Source organism: Octopus bimaculoides, chromosome 10 (assembly GCF_046866305.1).
Source record: "Octopus bimaculoides isolate indiv1 chromosome 10, ASM4686630v1, whole genome shotgun sequence".
Lineage (NCBI taxonomy): Eukaryota > Metazoa > Mollusca > Cephalopoda > Octopoda > Octopodidae > Octopus > Octopus bimaculoides.
In genome coordinates this window covers 43,520,339-43,540,092 of record NC_142937.1, presented here as the reverse complement: position 1 = coordinate 43,540,092, position 19,754 = coordinate 43,520,339, and the positions used below count along the sequence as shown (strand labels likewise).

At 40.3% G+C, this 19,754-nt stretch overlaps 1 non-coding gene across 1 annotated transcript; it reads left to right on the top strand.

Annotated features, from left to right (window-relative positions):
- Positions 1 to 1,441: 1,441 nt before the first annotated feature.
- On the top strand, positions 1,442 to 1,627 carry LOC128248957 (U2 spliceosomal RNA). The gene has a single exon (XR_008265106.2). It is a non-coding gene; the product is annotated as a U2 spliceosomal RNA (small nuclear RNA).
- The last annotated feature ends 18,127 nt before the right edge of the window (positions 1,628 to 19,754 follow it).

The window sequence follows — 19,754 nt, the reverse complement described above, 5'->3', positions numbered from 1 at the left end:
TCCTGAAGTTGGTATTGCAGACCATAAGATCGGTTGCATCACAGAACTCCAGCAGTCTGGTTCCCTCCTCGTTGCGGGAACCGAAGCCATAGCCTCCATGTATGCCATGGAAGCCTCCAGCACGACGTCCGACATGACCGTTGAAGTCTCCAGCCACAAAGAGAAGGTCCCTATCACTCGTCGACGAGGTAGTTTGCAAGAGGGTGTCATAGAATTGGTCTTTCAGACCATCTGGTAGCCCCGGTTGAGGTGCATAGGCTGAGATGACAGTAGCTAATCTATGATGAAGCACTAGTCTGATCTTAAGTACTCTGTCACTTACTCTAACGACCTCGATTACCTTATCCACCCATTTCTCCGCTAGAAGTATTCCTACGCCCCCGACCCCGTCAGTGTTCCCTGCCCAGAAAATCTTGTACCTGTGTTCTTTGCCTGTGAGGAACCTCGCAGAACCTCCTCTCCATCTTACTTCCTGGATGCAGCACATATCTACGCGTCTCCGTTCAAGCATCTCAACAATTTCACCAGATCTACCTTTCAGCGTGCCGACGTTGAGAGTGCCAATCCTAACAGTATGGGTGTTGGGGGTGTGGGCCTGTAGCCTGGGAAGGGGAAAAGCAGTGTCGTGTACCTGAAAAGAAAACTTGCAATTGGAAGAATTCATAAGCAAAACAGTACCTACAACCTGCAAACATTTCTCAAACTTAATGCACTACCCAGAGGTAGGGGAGAGGATGGCCAAGGCCACTAGATGGGTTCCGGGAGACAGCCGAGGATGACAGGATGACAGGATGACAGAAGAATGAGCTTCCGGTGGAGGGGGTATATATATATATATGTATATATATGTATATATATCTTACCTCAGTTTTGTGTTTGGCTTGCAAGGTTCTTGATGTGAATTTGTGTGTTGAAATAAATCTTGTGTCTTGGGAGGGTCATTATGCCTCTTTATTGTTAGTCTTTATTGGCTAAATAGCTAACCAGCTAACTACTCGATCATTTGTTTAATGTGTTTGTTAAACAATCAATCAGTTTTCAGTTTGTCAAAGCCCTTTCATCACTGTTTGTGACCTCATCAGTGTCAAGCCTCCTCTCTTCAAGGTCTGTATGTGTGTGTGTGTGCGTGTGTGCGCGCGCGCGTGCATGTGTGTGTGTGCATGTATGTGTGTGTGCATGTGTGTGTGAGTATGTAAGCATGCATGTATTTATATATAGATGTATGTAATTAAACATTTATTATGTATAGTTGACATACATTTATTATCATCATCATCATCATCATTTAACATCACCCACTACACTCTCAGAGTGGTTGACGTTAGGAAGGGCATCCAGCTGTAAAAAAACTGCCAAATCAGATTGGAGCCTGGTGTAGCCATCTGGTTCACCAGTCCTCAGTCAAATCGTCCATCTCATGATAGCATGGAAAGCGGATGTTAAATGATGATGTATATTTATATTTTAACATTGCATCAGTTGACTGGGAATTAAACCCAAGTTGCCCGCGTGGGAGCCATCAATATTAAACTGATTTTTAGAATGAGGCAAAGAGTTAGGGGCTTGCTCCACCTTTACCATGGGTTGTCCTGGTATTACAGTACTTCCAGGATTCAGCCCTTCTAAAGAGTTTGTATATGTGTATGTGTGTGTGTATATAAATATTTGTACATATACATATACACACACACACACATATATATATTTATATTTGTAGGCGTAGGAGTGGCTGTGTGGTAAGTAGCTTGCTTACCAACCACATGTTTCCGGGTTCAATCCCAGTGCGTGGCATCTTGGGCAAGTATCTTCTACTATAGCCTCGGGCCGACCAAAGCCTTGTGAGTGGATTTGGTAGACAGAAACTGAAAGAAGCTCGTCGTATATATGTATGTGTGTATGTGTTTCTGTGTCTGTGTTTGTCCCCTCCCCCAACATCGCTTGACAACCGATGCTGGTGTGTTTATGTCCCCGTAACTTAGCGGTTCAGCAAAATAGATCGATAGAATAAGTACTAGGCTTCCAAAGAATAAGTCCTGGGGTCGATTTCCTCGACTAAAGGTGGTGCTCCAGCATGGCCACAGTCAAGTGACTGAAACAAGTAAAAGAGTAAAAGAGTATATGTATGTGTGTGTGTGTATGTGTATATATACGTACACAAACATACATAGAAATATTGGCATGGCTGTGTAGATAGAGACTTTGCAAGATTGTGGGTTTGATTCCTAAACTGGGCAGTGCGTTATATCACATTGTTTTGCAATCATTTTGACACCTGCTGTATGGCATGCAGAGAACCTGTACAGGTAAATTCGATTTGATGCAGGGAGTAAGTTTATGAACAGCACATACATTTAATCATTACAAACACATCATCTGTGCAGGTTGTTCAACAAGAAATTGCTGAACCATGATTATCAGACTTGAGAGACCATCATTTAAAGAAAAGAACATATGCACATATATATGTATGTATGTATGTATGTCTTTGTAGTACAAGGGAACTGTAACATGGGGAAATAAGATATGGTTCACCTACCTTCTTGTTGTTGACTGTCTAGCTGTAATAAGTCCAAAATACATGCCCTACCTGTCACACCTGATGTTATCAACTGTTATTACCAATCCCACTAGCTCACTCCACTGATGTCCGTTCACTGCGAGTGCCCCACGCTGAAAGAGCACAACCCTGGTCTTGCTTCCCTTACTTCCTCTCTCGCCACTTCCTGCTCCGGTCAGGCCACTTGACCATTGACGTCACTGCTCTTTCCTTCTGGCTCATCTCATTCCCCCACGTGCATCCTCTGATCTCAAAGATCACCTCCTCACTTTACTCCATGTCAAAATCTGCCATCTACCCAGATGGACACCTCACATGCTATGATCTCCATAGGGAGGGAGCCTCAATCTCTTCCTCTCCTCCATCTTCATCATCCAACAAAGCGACAGTTCTGTGAACATTCAAGAGGTGATGCAATATTCAATTCACAAAAACATTACTTTTGTAATTAACAGCCGACACTTCCTCTGTACCACTGAGATATGCAACATGCCTTCGGAGGCTTGACCCACACTTCATCTCCTACCTCCACAAAGACAAGCCCTCTCTTTTCTGCAGGGCATTCTGATGGTTTACTCAGATGCCATCATTCATATCTGAATATCACGCTGTGTGGCACAGACACTTTGGCTTGTCCTCATTGGGGCGGCATATTGTACCAGAATACTGCTTCTGATGGTGAGATGCACCCCTCTCTACCATGGCCTTGATCATTCATTCATGTCTTTCCACGATCCCATTTCCATTCAGTCTGTATGTTGCTCTGAAGAAGTGGCACATGTTCCACTTATCAAACATCCCTTTCAGTATATCCAAATGAAATGCAGTGCTGTTGTCCATCAGCAATTCATCCACAGGGCCCCGCTCCAACAATATCTTGTTCAGGATATGTGCAATCTCTAAATGGCCAACCAACCTGTCCCACAGTCGACCATCAAGGATACATTCCCTGCCAGTAGTGTGTCACATCCACTGCCAATCGTCTCCAGTTGTGTGCTACTGAGATGTTTCCCTGTTCATGCACACCTGGAGCAGGGTTGAAGGATTGATACCTATCACAGTTTCCAACTACCTTTTGGATGTTCTGTTTAGTAATGTCAGCGTCAACCCTCCTGGCAAGATACAGGGTTCTATCCACACCCATATGATGCATGACAGGCAGTCTCCTCAGTTTCAAGTCACTTAACTGACACACTGCAGCAATCCCCTGCTTTGAATCTTCTGGCTCCTCCAACCAGGCTTTTCTCACCCTGGATAGAATGTCTGCTTTGTTCCTTTCTGAAAGCGCAAAGACCATGCTCAGCTTCAAACCAAATTTGGCAGCTAGTTCTCTTAGAACCCCTAGGCAGCATTTTCATCAGTGATCACTGATCCTTATCCAGCCACGCATGGTGGCCAAATCGGTTCAGATTTCAATAAAGTGCATCCCCCATTTCAGGGCCAGATTCACCCACTCCAGCACTGTGTCCAACTCAGCCATGTTGATATGGTTGTAACCGTTTACTTTTCAAAGCCAGGCCTCCGATTTCCAGTACAATCCCTACTGCTATGCTGCTAGCATCACACCATACGGTCCCATTTTCCAATTTGGGCATGTGCCAGTTTCCTCTTACTGGGTCTTCTGCTCTTGTCCTCTCTAGGATCTCCTGCATCATCACCATCACACTCTCTCTCAGTTTGTCTCTCTGCTCATCTCTTGATGTAACTGCACACTGTTTGTAGCCATCCTGCGATTGGGTAGTGACCCACTAATATCCCACACATTGAATAGTTCTCTCTTGCTGATGCTGGTACCCAGTCCCAGGATCTCATTCCTCCTTCGAAACACCAACAAGCCTGTTTTATGTCTTTGAGGTTTGAACCCCTGTGTAACTCCTCCAACTATTGGCTCTGGTGGCTTTGCAATCTGCCCAAACTTCTTTTGATGACTTACAACCTCTGTGGTAGACACCACAGTCTAGTCTACCAAGATTTCGTCTATTTAGGAATTGGTGGCCCTTCTTATTTTGTCCTTTCCCAGGATAAACTTGAGCACTGTTGCATGATTTTTTATGCAGAATTTAGCCTGAAACCAGCCTAGTTAAACAGAATTTCTGACCCTTATATTGCACCAGCTGATACTGCCACAATTTCTCACTCATATAGAGCTGCAAATATGCTAATTTGTTGACAATCATTGCCACCCTCATTGTTTGCCTCCATTCACACAGCATCTCACTGCAGATGTCAGTCACCTCATTGCCCATGAAAGTCTAATACCAGCTCTTGAAAGTCCAATACCGGCCTGATATTGCCCTTTATTGGCTACACCACTGTCATTAGTGGTAGTACTCTGCTCACCACCTCCTCCTTCCACAGGATAAGGACACCCTCTTTAATCTGACTCTTTGCCTCTCTTTCAAACTCACTCCTGGCATGTCCTTTCAAGGTATGCTGGTAGCAGCTCAGCCTGTTCTTCAGCATCAGAGGCTCCCCTTTTCAGCACTGCTCTACTGTCCACCACTGACTGTAGAGCACCACTTGAAAATCTTTGTCCTCAATGGTGTAAGTAGTACAGTCCCTCATGGAGTACTGCTCCCTCTCATGTTGCAAACTCAAGGTGCATGATGCCCCTGCACCACCAAATGAAACCATGCCTCCACTAATACTGACACCACCAAAGCAGTTGATTGCATCCATTCTCGTCACCATGTCAATTCTGTTTACCACATGGTAAATCAAAATATTGTGCCCCAAACCACTATCTCCATGTCGCTGGTACACTTACATCCAATTTTGCTGCCATTGACCGCCTGAACCCTACTTGTCCCCTTCCATTTTTTGTCACCCTTGGGGTCATGAGAGATGTCATACAGCCTGTATTCATGAGGGCTTTGAATGATTCTCTCCCAACCATGACTCCAACTACAGGTAGCAACTGCACAAGTGCCTCTACTTGCTCGTGGGGGAAGTTTGAGAGGCAGCAACTTCCCTGTGGCCTTTTCCCTGGCTGCAATTTTGAGTGATATGCCCAGTCTGTCTGCACCAGTAGCAAATGGGTCCAGGTTTCATCTCCATGCAGTCTCTTGTCATGTGTAGTCCCTGGTACTTGAAGCACCAGCCCATGAACGGTCGTTGTCACTCCATGGAAGTTTTCTTCTCCCCGTTCTTTACCAGTTGTTTCACTACATTGCAGGCTTCTGCAGCTGCCATCACCACTGCTTTCCACTCAGTGTTTTGTATCGACTCGCAGCCTTGAGTGATAAGTGAGCTCATTGGCATTTTCTCACTGCCTGGCAGTTGTTGCAGTTGCACCGATATGTCATCTGGAAAGCAATTTACAAAAGCCAGTCATGCTGCCTTCTCCAAACCCTCTCCAATAAAACTGGATAGCATGGCCAGTCTCCAAACCTCTGTGGCATATTCATTGATCTGTTCTCTTACCCATCTGACCATTCCCATCTTAGCAAACACGGCATACGTTCCCTCCATATAAGCTTCCCTCAAGCACTGCTTAAACTTTGCTATGCTCAATTGGTCTTCCTCGTCCATCTCAAGGTACAGCACCAGTGCACTTCCCTCTAGGTACAGGGCCATGGGACCAAGTACATCATCAGAGCCTTGTAGCCTGGCCACTACCTTGATCTTACGGATCCAGGCCACTACATTTCCTTTGCCATAGAAAGGACTGATGGCATCACTGCCATCTTGTGGAAGGGGACAACAACAATGGAGAAATATATGTATACATGAGTGCCAAAATAGTTTGTAGTATGAGGGAACTGTAATGTGGGGGAAATAAGATATGGTTCACCTACCTTCTTGTTGCTGGCTGTCCAGCTGTACTAAGTCCAAAACATGTGCCCTACCCATCGCACCTAATGTTAGCAGCTGTTACTACCAATCCCACTAGCTTTCTCCGTTGATGTCTGTTCACTGCGAGTGCCCCACGCTGAAAGAGCACAACCCTGGTCTTGCTTTCCTCACTTCTCTCTTCCCTTTCTGTTCCAGTCAGGTTCTTTGACCTTTGATGTCATAGCCCTTTCCTTCCGGCTCATTGCATCTCCACAGTATGTATGTATGTATGTATGTATGTACATGTGTGTGTGTGTGTGTGTATGTGTGTGTGTGTGTGTGTGTGTGTGTGTGTGTGCTTGTGCATGAAAGTTTACATCCTCTGTAAGTAATGCAAAACAAGTGAAATAATAAATGAAAAAACCCAACCATGACAACAAGGAAAAGAGAAAAAGGAAAATGGTGATGAAGATATTATATATCAATTAAAGGTAACTGATAACTATATTTGGGAAGTGAAGGTGAATTAGTGATTCCTTGTATTGTGCACCACATATTGAATTCTTTGTGAATACTGTTCCACATGATCTTTGAATCAACTTTACCAAATAGTATAAACATATATATATATGTGTGTGTGTGTGTGTGCCAGTGCGTGTGTGTATGTGTGTGTGTTTGCGTGTATATACATGTATGTATGTATGTATGTATGTACATGTGTGCATATGTATGTATGTATGTATGTATGTATGTATGTATATATAATGAAGTTAAACTAAAGACTGATATTTTGAAATCATTCACTATGTACATTTCAGGTTTGCATAATATATAATAGGAAATGCATCTATTACATTGGTATCTCAAAATGCTTTAACTGAGGAAGGTTTATGTAATGGATACACTTCCTGTTATATATTACGAAAACCTGAAACATACATATTAAATGATTTCAAGATATCACTATTCAGTTTGACTTCATTATTACAACTAATACAACTTGATGCCAGTACAAAAGGGTCAGTCTAGAACCCACTTATGCAGATACTCTAACAACAATTTGAAGCTGTTTGTACATTTGACTTAAGTAAAAAATTCTGGTACTGTGCATCACTTCTTAGCATTACATGAAATATATACACATACATATATACACTAGTGTCAAACACCAAAATTCAGTGCTCAATATTACATTGATTGATAAATGTTCTTCATTTGTAGAATAAGTAAACAACTAATGATTTCATGTGGAAGAGATCTCCACAATTGTCCAAGTTTGCAATTTTGGATATGTATATGTATATATATATATATATATATATATATATGAAACATGGGCCGTGACTGCTGAGGACATGTGTAGGCTCGCAAGGAACGAAGCCAGTATGCTCCGATGGATGTGTAATGTCAGTGTGCATACTAGACAGAGTGTAAGTATCTTGAGAGAAAAGTTGGACCTAAGAAGCATCAGTTGTGGTGTGCAAGAGAGACGATTGCTCTGGTATGGTCATGTGGCGAGAATGGATGATGATAGCTGTGTGAAAAAGTGCCACACCTTAACAGTTGAGGGATCCTGTGGAAGAGGTAGGCCCAGGAAGACCTGGGATGAGGTGGTACGGCACGACCTTCGAACATTGGGCCTCACCGAGGCGATGACTTCTGACCGAGACCTCTGGAAATACACTGTGCGCGAGAAGACCCGGAAAGCCAAGTGAGACCTAAATCTAAGGCCCAGCCAGCCCACTTATGCGTACCTTCCTTCCTTCATTGGACACTAAATTCCACTTGTGAAGACCTGTTGAGGCAAGTGAAATCGAAATCGAGTTGCCAGCGCCCCCGGACTGGCTCATGTACGGGCGACACATGAAATCTTTCGAGCGGGATCGTTGCCAGTGCCCCTGGACTGACTCTTGTGCGAGTGACACATGAGGTTTTTCGAGCGAGATCGTTGCCGGTGCCCCTGGACTGGCTCATGTGCGGGTGACACATGAAATTGTTTGAGCGGGATCGTTGCCAGTGCCCCTGGACTGGCTCATGTGCGGGTGACACATGAAATCTTTCGAGCGGGATCGTTGCCAGTGCCCATGGACTGGCTCATGTGCGGGAGACACATGAAATCTTTCGAGCGGGATCGATACCAGTGCCCCGGGACTGGCTCATGTGCTGGCGACACATGAAATCTTTCGAGCGAGATCGTTGCTGGTGCCCCTGGGCCGGCTTGCGGGTGACACATGAGGTTTTTCGAGCGAGGTCGTTGCCGGTGCCCCCGGACTGGCTCATGTGCGGGCAACACATGAAATCTTTCGAGCGGGATCGTTGCCATTGCCCCTGGACTGGCTCTTGTGCGGGTGACACTTTAGGTTTTTCGAGCGAGATCGCTGCCGGTGCCCCTAGACTGGCTCATGTACGGGTGACACATAAATTCTTTCGAGCGGGATCGTTGCCAGTGCCCCTGGACTGGCTCATGTGCGGGCGACACATGAGGTTTTTTTTCGAGCGAGATCGCTGCCGGTGCCCCTAGACTGGCTCATGTGCGGGTGACACATGAAATCTTTCGAGCGGGATCGTTGCCAGTGCCCCTGGCCTGGCTCATGTGCGGGCGACACATGATATCTTTCGAACGGGATCGTTGCCAGTGCCCCTGGACTGGCTCATGTGCGGGCGACACATGATATCTTTCGTGCGGGATCGTTGCCATTGCCCCTGGACTGGCTCTTGTGCGGGTGACACTTTAGGTTTTTCGAGCGAGATCGCTGCCGGTTCCCCTAGACTGGCTCATGTACGGGTGACACATGAAATCTTTCGAGCGGGATCGTTGCCAGTGCCCCTGGACTGGCTCTTGTGCGGGTGACACATGAATTGTTTCGAGCAGGATCGTTTGCCAGTGCCCCTGGACTGGCTCATGTGCGGGCAACACATGAGGTTTTTTTTCGAGCGAGATCGCTGCCGGTGCCCCTAGACTGGCTCATGTACGGGTGACACATAAATTCTTTCGAGCGGGATCGTTGCCAGTGCCCCTGGACTGGTTCTTGTGCGGGTGACACATGAAATCTTTCGAGCGGGATCGTTGCCAGTGCCCCTAGACTGGCTCATGTGCGGGCGACACATGATATCTTTCGAGCGGGATCGTTGCCAGTGCCCCTGGACTGGCTCGTGTGCGGGCAACACATGATATCTTTCGAGCGGGATCGTTTGCCAGTGCTCCCGGGCTGGCTCGTGTGCGGGCAACACATGGGGTCTTTCGAGCGGGATCGTTGCCAGTGCCCCTGGACTGGTTCTTGTGCGGGCGACACATGAGGCTTTTTCGAGCGAGATCGTTTGCCAGTGCCCCCACCACCCCCGGACTGGCTCATGTGCGGGCGACACATGATATCTTTCGTGCGAGATCGTTGCCAGTGCCCATGGACTGGCTCTTGTGCGAGTGACACATGAAGTTTTTCGAGCGAGATCGTTGCCGGTGCCCCTGGACTGGCTCTTGTGCGGGTGGCACATAAAAGACACCATTTCGAGCGTGGCCGTTTTCGTGCGGGTGACACGTAAAAGCACCCACTACACTCTCTGAGTGGTTGGCGTTAGGAAGGGCATCCAGCTGTAGAAACTCTGCCAAATTAGATTGGAGCCTGGTGTTGCCATCCGGTTTCACCAGTCCTCAGTCAAATCGTCCAACCCATGCTAGCATGGAAGGCGGACGATAAACGATGATGATGATGATGATGATGATATATATATATATATATATATATATATATATATATATACATACATAGAGTGGGTATATTTATCAGCTGAAATGTACAGGATTATATATCCATCATGGTTGATCTTACAAATCGGTTTTGTGCTAGGAATGCAACGAAGTGTTAGGTAACAATCTAATTATATAACCTTACACTCATCAGGGTTAGCTGCTATGGAAAAGAATATGGTGACTGCTCTCACCATATTCCTTTCCATATCACCTAACTCTGATGAGTGTAAGGCTATGTAAGCGGATTGTTACATGACACTCCATTGTATTCTTCATGCAAAACCGATTGGTATGATCAGCCATGATGAATATATAATACTGTACATTTCAGCTGATAAATATACCCACTCTACTGACAGATATACGAGTGCATCTTTTCCCTGACTTATGGACTCTTAGACGACTCACACACACACACACACACACACACAGAGGTTATATATAGGCACAGGTGTGGCTGTGTGGTAAAAGGTTTGTCTTCCAGCTACATGGTTCTGGGTTCAATCCTAATGTTTAGTACTTTGGTACAATCCTTCTACAGTAGCCCCAGGGTGACCAAAGTGGATTTGTGATTGGATTTGGTAGATGGAAATTGAAAAAGAGCCCATCATATATATATACATGTATATATATGTGTGTGTGTATGTGTGTGTGTGCGCGCAGGGTGGGGTGGGGGGTATACAATCATCTTGCCTTGACATTGCATGATAGTTGTTAACACGTGTCACCATCATACAAGTGTCATTTGTTTCCAAACTTCCGTGAAAACATGTCTAGTCACGGGGAAATATCACCTTATTTGGAAGCAAGTGAGGGCTGGTGAAAGAAACGGCATCTGGCCATGGAAAAGAATCTGCCTCAACATAATTCTATCTGGAAAAGGGAATTTTAAAAAGATGATGATTTATTTATTGCTCTGCTTGCTGCCAACCATTTTACAGAGTGAATTGAGTGAATGTGTGTGTGTGTGTGTGTGGTCAACAGGCTTCTGCAGTTTCTGTTCACTAAATTTCATCCTCAAGGTATTAAACAAAGGTTATAGTAGAAGATTCTTGCATAAGATGTCCTATAGTGGGACTGAACCTGAGCCCTTATGGTTATCAAGTGAATTTCTCAACCACACAACCCATAACATAAATCAATGAATCAGCTTAAAGAGTTAATTTATAACTGAGTTAATTTACAAATGTCTTTAATTAGTAGTCCTTTGCCTGTTGGTAATTTTTAATTTGTGGCACGTTGTTTAGTATTGATTCTTAAATTATGTAATTCTCCTTTTTTAACAGCCATTTCTAATTAATCGAATTTTACCTTGGGGGTCAGCACTGTATTTTCTGAATACATTAGACTTTTGCAGGATTGAAAAGATGAGCCAGATAAATTCAGTAATGAAGAACTGGTGAAGAGGCTGGCTGCTGCATTGTGTCTATTCCTTGATGGACAAGTCCACTTGACTCTACGTTGTTACTGTTATTGATTGAAATTTTGAAAGAATTTGTGTGGTAGCTTATCAAAGTAATTGAGGCTATTTATGTGTGGTGGACTTAATCTGTCACCATGTTCACCTTCATCACTTGCCCTGTGTTTGCTTTTGGGAAGAGTTCAGTCTGTTGCTAACACTTGGAACAGGTCTCTAGTTTGAAAAAAGCTTCTTCTCTTCTCTTCTAGACTATCTATTTCTCCTCTTACTACGTTATCTATATTTACAAAAATATTGGAACACATTAGACAAATAATATAGTTTACATAGGTGCCAGAGTGGCTGTGTGGTAAGTAGCTTGCCTACCAACCACATGGTTCCGGGTTCAGTCCCACTGCGTGGCACCTTGGGCAAGTGTCTTCTACTATAGCTTCGGGCCGACCAAAGCCTTGTGAGTGGATTTGGTAGTCAGAAACTGAAAGAAGCCCATCGTATATATGTATATATATATATATATATATATATATATATATATATATATATATATATATATATATATATATATATATATATGTATATGTATGTGTGTTTGTGTGTCTGTGTTTGTCCCCCACCATCACTTGACAACCGATGCTGGTGTGTTTATGACCCCCGTAACTTAGCGGTTCAGCAAAAGAGACCGATAGAGTAAGTACTAGGCTTACAAAGAATAAGTCGTGGGGTCGATTTGCTCAACTAAAGGCGGTGCTCCAGCATGGCCACAGTCAAATGACTGAAACAAGTAAAAGAGTAAAAGAGTATATAAATTATCTGTTCTGAACCCATGTTAAATGTCTATGTTTACATATGGTAACAATCGAGCATAGCCATCTCTGGGAGCAACAAAAGCAAACAATTTTGCTATTGAGGAAACCTCAATGTAGTCAATCAACCTGCTAGACATAGAAGCTGTATCACCAAAATATCACGCCTTGAAAATTGTGAAGGATACATTAGACAACATAGTCTTACATAGTTCTAAGAAACAAATATCATGGTTACAACTGGAATGCCTTTGATCATGAGTCTGTTGAGTAATTAGCTTAACCCAATGGAAAGCTGGTTAAAGGCTAAATGAGAAAGTAGTGGAATGTGCCAGAAGTGGTTAATGATAATCTCTTTTACTCTTTTACTTGTTTCAGTCATTTGACTGTGGCCATGCTGGAGCACCGCCTTTATAGTCGAGCAAATCGACCCCAGAGCTTATTCTTTGTAAGCCTAGTACTTATTCTATCGGTCTCTTTTTTGCCGAACCGCTAAGTTACGGGGACGTAAACACACCAACATCGGTTGTCAAGTGATGCTGGGGGGACAAACAGACACACAAACACACACACATACACACACACACACACACACACACACACACACACACATATATATATATATATATACATATACGACGGGCTTCTTCCAGTTTCCGTCTACCAAATCCACTCACAAGGCTTTGGTCAGCCCGAGGCTATAGTAAAAGACACTTGCCCAAGGTGCCACGCAGTGGGACTGAACCCGGGACCATGTGGTTGGTAAGCAAGCTACTTACCACACAGCCACTCCTGCGCCTATAAATTCTATAATTTTTACATTTCCCTTCACTGATTAAAAGCACACAGAGTGTATTGCTTGATTGTTTATTTTAGTACTATTATAAGATTACTTTCAAACCAGTGCTATTTTTTCTAAATTTACTTTATGATTTTCTCTCCTTTTATAAGCATTTTTTCAACACTATTTACATAAATGCAGACTGACAATAGCAGTAGGTGAGTCTAGAGTGTATTGCTAGTTCGGTTGTTATTCTACAGTCCTCGTTATATCTTTCCCTTAACCCTTTAGCATTCAGATTACTCTGTCAAATCTAATATTTATTCACCTTGTTTTGAATAATCATACATTGTCATAACTTTGAGATTTCAATGATGTGATTGTTTATTCTTAAAATGACATAGTAGGATTGAGATGAGAGGCTAGATCTGGCAAGTTTGAATATAAAACATGCAAAATATTTCGGCTAGATATGGCCTGTTTGAATACTAGAGGGTTAAACTAGCTAAATGTTACTTCTAAATCAATTTCTTACATCCTCATCCCCCTCCTCATCATTTTTCATCTTTTTTTTCCATGCTCAGATGAATTAGGCAAATACCCTCCTACATCCCAATACCTATAGTGTTTCTTTGTCATCTTCATGAGGTTGAACATCCTGAGATTAGCCTTCACCACTTCTACCCATGTCTTCCTTGGTCATTCTCTTCCACTGGTTCCTTTCACATTTCTTTCCTGATATTTTTTCATCCACCTGTCATCATTCATCTGCATCACATGTCTATACCAACCTAGCTGTCTCTCTCTTGCAATCTACAACTGATTCCTCACATACCTAGTGAGCACAATGTCATTTAAACAACTGACACTTGTTTTATGAAATAATGTTTATATTCACCTCTTAAAAAACACCATTCAAATTTCAACTTATTCTGATTCACTACACACTTTATGCCATTGTTTATGAACATTTTTCATTCTGTGACAAATTGTTTCGGTGACCATCCTTAAATCATAATACAGTTTTACTGCAGCATTCTTCAATTTACAATACAATGCATAATGACTATCTTATAAGAAATCAAAATTTGTTGCCCTGGTAATTATCTTTTACTTCTTATTCATCTTATTGGTAAACATCCTATCCTTAATTTATCACCTGTTTTATCATGAACGTCTATAATTTATAATCTGCATTCAGATAATTGTTTTTATTTCCAAGTGATTGGAGAGCAACTATATTTTCTGGAGAGATCATTGATTGATATTTTTACTGTTACCATATCTTGATGTTTTTAGAATATTTTATTATAATTTATAGCACATCTTTGACAGCAATCTTAAGTTCTTGAATTTTCTTTCAAAATAGGATTGCCATTTACATTTTTGGTTTCTTTTGACAAGGTACTGGGTTCATTTTCATAACTGTTGAGGTTTATGCAATTGGTAAGGCCGGTGCAAATATACTTAAAGTATATTAGCATATAGTGATCAAAGAAATTTTGATTAATTAGAATTACACTTGTGTTAAAGAGGAAGAATAATTAACTACTTAATGATCATTTTTAATCAAGAAAAGTAGGGGAGACAACCCCCTTCCTACCCTAAATTTTAATTAAAATCAGAATGTAGATAATGTAGTAATGAGTTAGTCTTGTCTTGATATGGGTGATACTCATGTTTAAGTGGACAACTAGCCTATTTAATTCCTCCACATTCTTAACAAAAGGCAATAACACTGGCTATAGCCATGTTGAGGCAACATATTTGATATTATATAAGTGTTGGTCTGCCTTGAGAATATCAGTTCTTTCTTTCTCTTATTTTGTCCTTCCCTCCCTCTCTCTCTCTACCCTTCACTCTCTACCCTTCACTCTCTCTAGTTGTTTTTCTCCTTGATTTCAATATTCCCACATTTCTTCCTGGTTTTTTCATGCTAATCATGCTGATTTAGATAATATAGAAACTTAATCACATCTATTTAATAATCCTACAATATATTGTGTGGAGGCACATGGCTTAGAGGTTAGGGTGCTGGGCTTATTATTCTAAGATTGTGGTTTTGATTCTTGCATCAGGTGATGCATTGTGTTCTTGAGCAAAACACTGCATTTCACATTGATCCAGTCCACTCAACTGGCAAAAATGAGTACTTCTGCAATGAACCAGTGTCCTGTCAAGGGAGGAATATATACACCAGAGAAACCAGGAAACTGGCATTTTGCTCCTTATAGAGTAATGTGGACTAACCAAAATATATTGTTGATGTGAACACAATGAAGAAAGAACTAAGAAAGTGCAACAACTTAACCCCTTAGCATTCAGATTACTTTGTCAAATAGAACAGTTATTTATTCCCATGTTATAAAACTAATCCTGTATTATCTCATAACTTTGAGCTTTTCATAACTTTGAGCTTTTCATAACTTTGAGCTTTCAAAGATGTGTATTATCTCATAACTTGAGCTTTGAAAGATGTGTTTATATCTAGAATGGCATTGTAGGGTAGGTGTGAAGAGCTTAATCTGGCCTGTTTGAATATAAAACAGGCAGAACATTTGGGCTGGATATGGCTAGTTGAAATGCTAAAGGGTTTAACTAGTTTTCCTCAAATAAATACTGTATTAAGGAGGTGAATGAGATCTTGTATGATGATATTAATTGCAGTTGGTAATTAAAGCACCAAGGTAATGAAAGCAAATCGTTAAGGATGGAAATGGAGGAATCTCAAATTTTATTCTCTGGGAGCTCACAAATAATAATTTATCAAATTTTAAGCATTCAATGCCTAATTACTACAATCATCTAATTAAAGCAACGCCATTTATTGTTTTTTAAATAAATTTCAATTTCATCAAATATTTTAGTAATTGATTAAAAAGAAAAATTAATTTTCTTTTTCTCTATTCAAGTATAAGAATTTATAGAAAGTTACTATAGAAAATTAAGCAAGATTTTATTCTTCTCTTGAAAATGAAATAAAATTCTCTTTTGATTTGAATTCATTCTCTTTGTAATTCATATCTCCAGGTTATAAAAGTCTATTAGTATTTTAAGTATGGTGAAATATATTGTACCTTTATTGTTGAGTGTCTGAAAAGTTTTATATTTAATAATTTTTAGGAACTTATCTGAGGCATAAAATGTGCATGTGTGTATGTGTGTGTGTATGTGTAATATATAGTATATATATATATGTATATGTGTGAGACTCTGTGTGTGTATGTGTATATATATATATATATATATATATATATATATATATACATATAAAATAACGTTGAGCACTAACGTGGACAATTAATGTGCTAGAAATAGATCACATCTTGTGTCTCGCCAAAACGAAGACTTTTGAATTTTACCATTAAGCTGTAATTAGCAGAACCATATGCACGCGCACCCATGGCGGTGGGCAACTCTGTATACGATTCTGATGATTGCGGTTACATTACAAATCAGGCTGAAGAGGAATAGACAAATGGTAAGATTTGTTAAATCCGAAACCGGTTCCTGTTTAAGAATGCTTTTTTAGGTGATTTTAAATGTCTTGCCCGCTCACGTTTTGGTATGCTGCTATATTTCATGTTGAGAACAATTTAGGTCTTAATAGACACAAGATGTGATCTATTTCTAGCACATTAATTGTCCACGTTAGTGGTCAACGTTATTTTTTAAAAATGTACCTTAATCCCCTGAGATTGCAGATACTATTTCTGAATCTCTTTGATTCTTTAGATGTGCTGGCCTCCTGATAATTAATCGATATTAATTAATATATGATTAATTACCAGATTTTATAATAATATATATATATATATATATATATATATATATATATGTATAATGTATATATGTATATTCTTTTATTCTTTTACTTGTTTCAGTCATTTAACTGCAGCCGTGCTGATGCACGGCCTTTAGTCAAACAAATCAACCCCAGAACTTATTCTTTGTAAGTCTAGTACTTATTCTATTGGTCTCTTTTGCTGAACCACTAAGTTACGGGGATGTAAACACACCAACATTGGTTGTCAGGTGATGGTGGGGGGAGACATACACAAACACACACACACACATATGACAGGCTTCTTTCAGTTTCCATCAACCAAATCCACTCACAAGGCTTTGATCGACCCAAGGCTATAGAAGAAGGCACTTGCCCAAGGTGCAATGCAGTGGGACTGAACCTGGAACCATGTGGTTTAGAAGCAAGCTTCTTACCACACACCCACTCCTATATAATGTATGTATGTATGTATATGTGCATGTGTGTGCATATATGTGTGTGTGTGAGGAGTCAGTGCATATAGGTATATATGCATGCATGCATATTTACACACACTGACTCACACACACATATACTATACACAACCACACAAAATACCTCATAGGTTTTAAAATAAAGGTAATATATATATTAGAACAGTAATGGATTTACAAGAGGTTAATTATATGCCCAGTCATAGAGTGACCAATGGTTTCACATCCATAAAGCACTTAGTCTTATAACCTCTCTTCAAAGTGGAGATAAAAAACCGTGATGGTTGGTTAATTTGTAAACAAAAGATCTGGCCGCCAACACTTTTTTCTGCAAATTAGGGGTAGCTTATCCTGTTCAGGCTATATTATTAGCATTATCTTGCGTTCAAGAATTTAAAAATCACTTCTTTAACTTTCTAAGACATCTCAATGCTTCTAAAAGCAAACTTCGTTTGTTTGTTTACGTTTATCGTAATTTGAATTTAATATATATTATATATTGTCTGTTCAATAGGCACAACCTAAAGGTCTCCTTTAGTTGCATGCCCAACATTAAAAAAATATTAGTAAACATTCCTGAAGCACGAGCAGAGGCTGTTTGCTCATGCAGGGAGTACAATGACTGCTCAGAGAGGGTGGGGTGGGGGGAAAGTGAGGCCGAGGGGTTGTATATGAGGCTGTGGTGGTATCCAGCCCTAACAAACAGCATAATAGCAGCAGCAGCTCATCCAACAACATTGGTGACAACATTGGCAACAGCCATGATGCTATTTCTCTCAAAATCTTCAAAATACTAACTTATTTTGTTATATATGTTTTGTAACTTGTATTGAATGTAAATTGAAACAATTGTGAGCAATGTTAATTAATTAATGTAGACCCATTAAATCTCACCATTTTCTTACTTAATAATAATATTTGATATTTATAATGTATCTATTGAAGCGATACATAATATATTAAACCAGTATAATTTGGATGGAACCTTCCCTATAAGAGGTTTATATATCTTCATAGTGACTGAATATATATATACAAATAAGTAACAAGGATGTCTAGATATAAATGCATTACGGCCGTTTCTGACACAAATATAATACAAGGAAACAATGTAATTATTTTGGTTTCTAGTACTGATATAAATTTGCTAAAAATAGTTTATCCTTTATGTTGAAAATCAATATGGTCATCTACGTCTGAGGAGAGTGGTTGCTTTCAAATTGATTTAATGTTTTCATTAATTGTTTAAATGGAGCCACTTGAAACAACCATGATGCATTGATACCTGGACATCTTTGTTACTTATTTGTATTTTGTTCACCTAACTTTGAGCTGCACAGACTACACTGAACTAGGCTATCGCCTGTATCATTGATTCTGTTACTATCATTTTTAAAACAGTTATATTGGATAATAACAAAATAAATGATACCTTTGCAAATTAATTTTTCGTGAATTATTTTTCTCGTAAATTGTTTGCTATTTGTATATGGTGCTCATAAAAAAAGCTCCGTATTGCATCATTCTACAAAACAGAGAATATATACTAGGTTGAGGTAAAAGTTTGCATGCCGTGTTAAAATAATGATTTTTTATGCAAGAATTTATTCAAAAACAACAACTATTTTCCATGACCTTCTGCCAATGATCTGCAAGCTTTCAGATTTAGTCAAAGTACCAATCCTTCAGCTTTGAATTGAAAAATTCTTGACAGGCTTCTTCAACTTCATCAAATGACTCAAATTGGTGACCTTTCATAAAGTTCTGCATTGATCAGAAGAGATCATAGTCAGATGGAGCAACGTCTGGACTATAGGCTGGATGCAGCAGAACTTCCACACTTCCAATTCTTCAATCTTGTTGCTAGTCTTTCTGGTAGTGTGTAGCTTTGCATCGTCTTGTTGAAACAAAGTGCATTTTCAATGAACACAGTGAGTCACCAGTGAACATGACATGAACTGAATGAACACACATACCACAAAAATATATAAAAAAAAACAAAACATTATTTTAACACGCTGCACAAACTTTTTCCTCAACCTAATAGTATGATACAAAATAGAAATATAAGGAGCGTATAAAGTTATAAATAAAGAAAGAAATATACTATGATAATATTTATTTTACCATTGAATATTCATATTTAACAACAATTGTTTTGCAGCTTGATAAACATACTGGGTTGGCGACTAAGTTCCTGCCATTTTTTAAAATTTTGGAACTTATTACGTTTTTAAATTTTGGAATCTATTTTTTTTCAAGAATTCTATTTTTGAATCATTTTGGAATCTATTTTGCTTTTTTTCTAGTTAATTTTAGTTAATTTTTGCTTATTTTCAGATCATTAAAATGGAATATGAAGTTAAGGAAAACGAGCATTTTCGACACATCCTTCTTTTTGCTTTTAATCA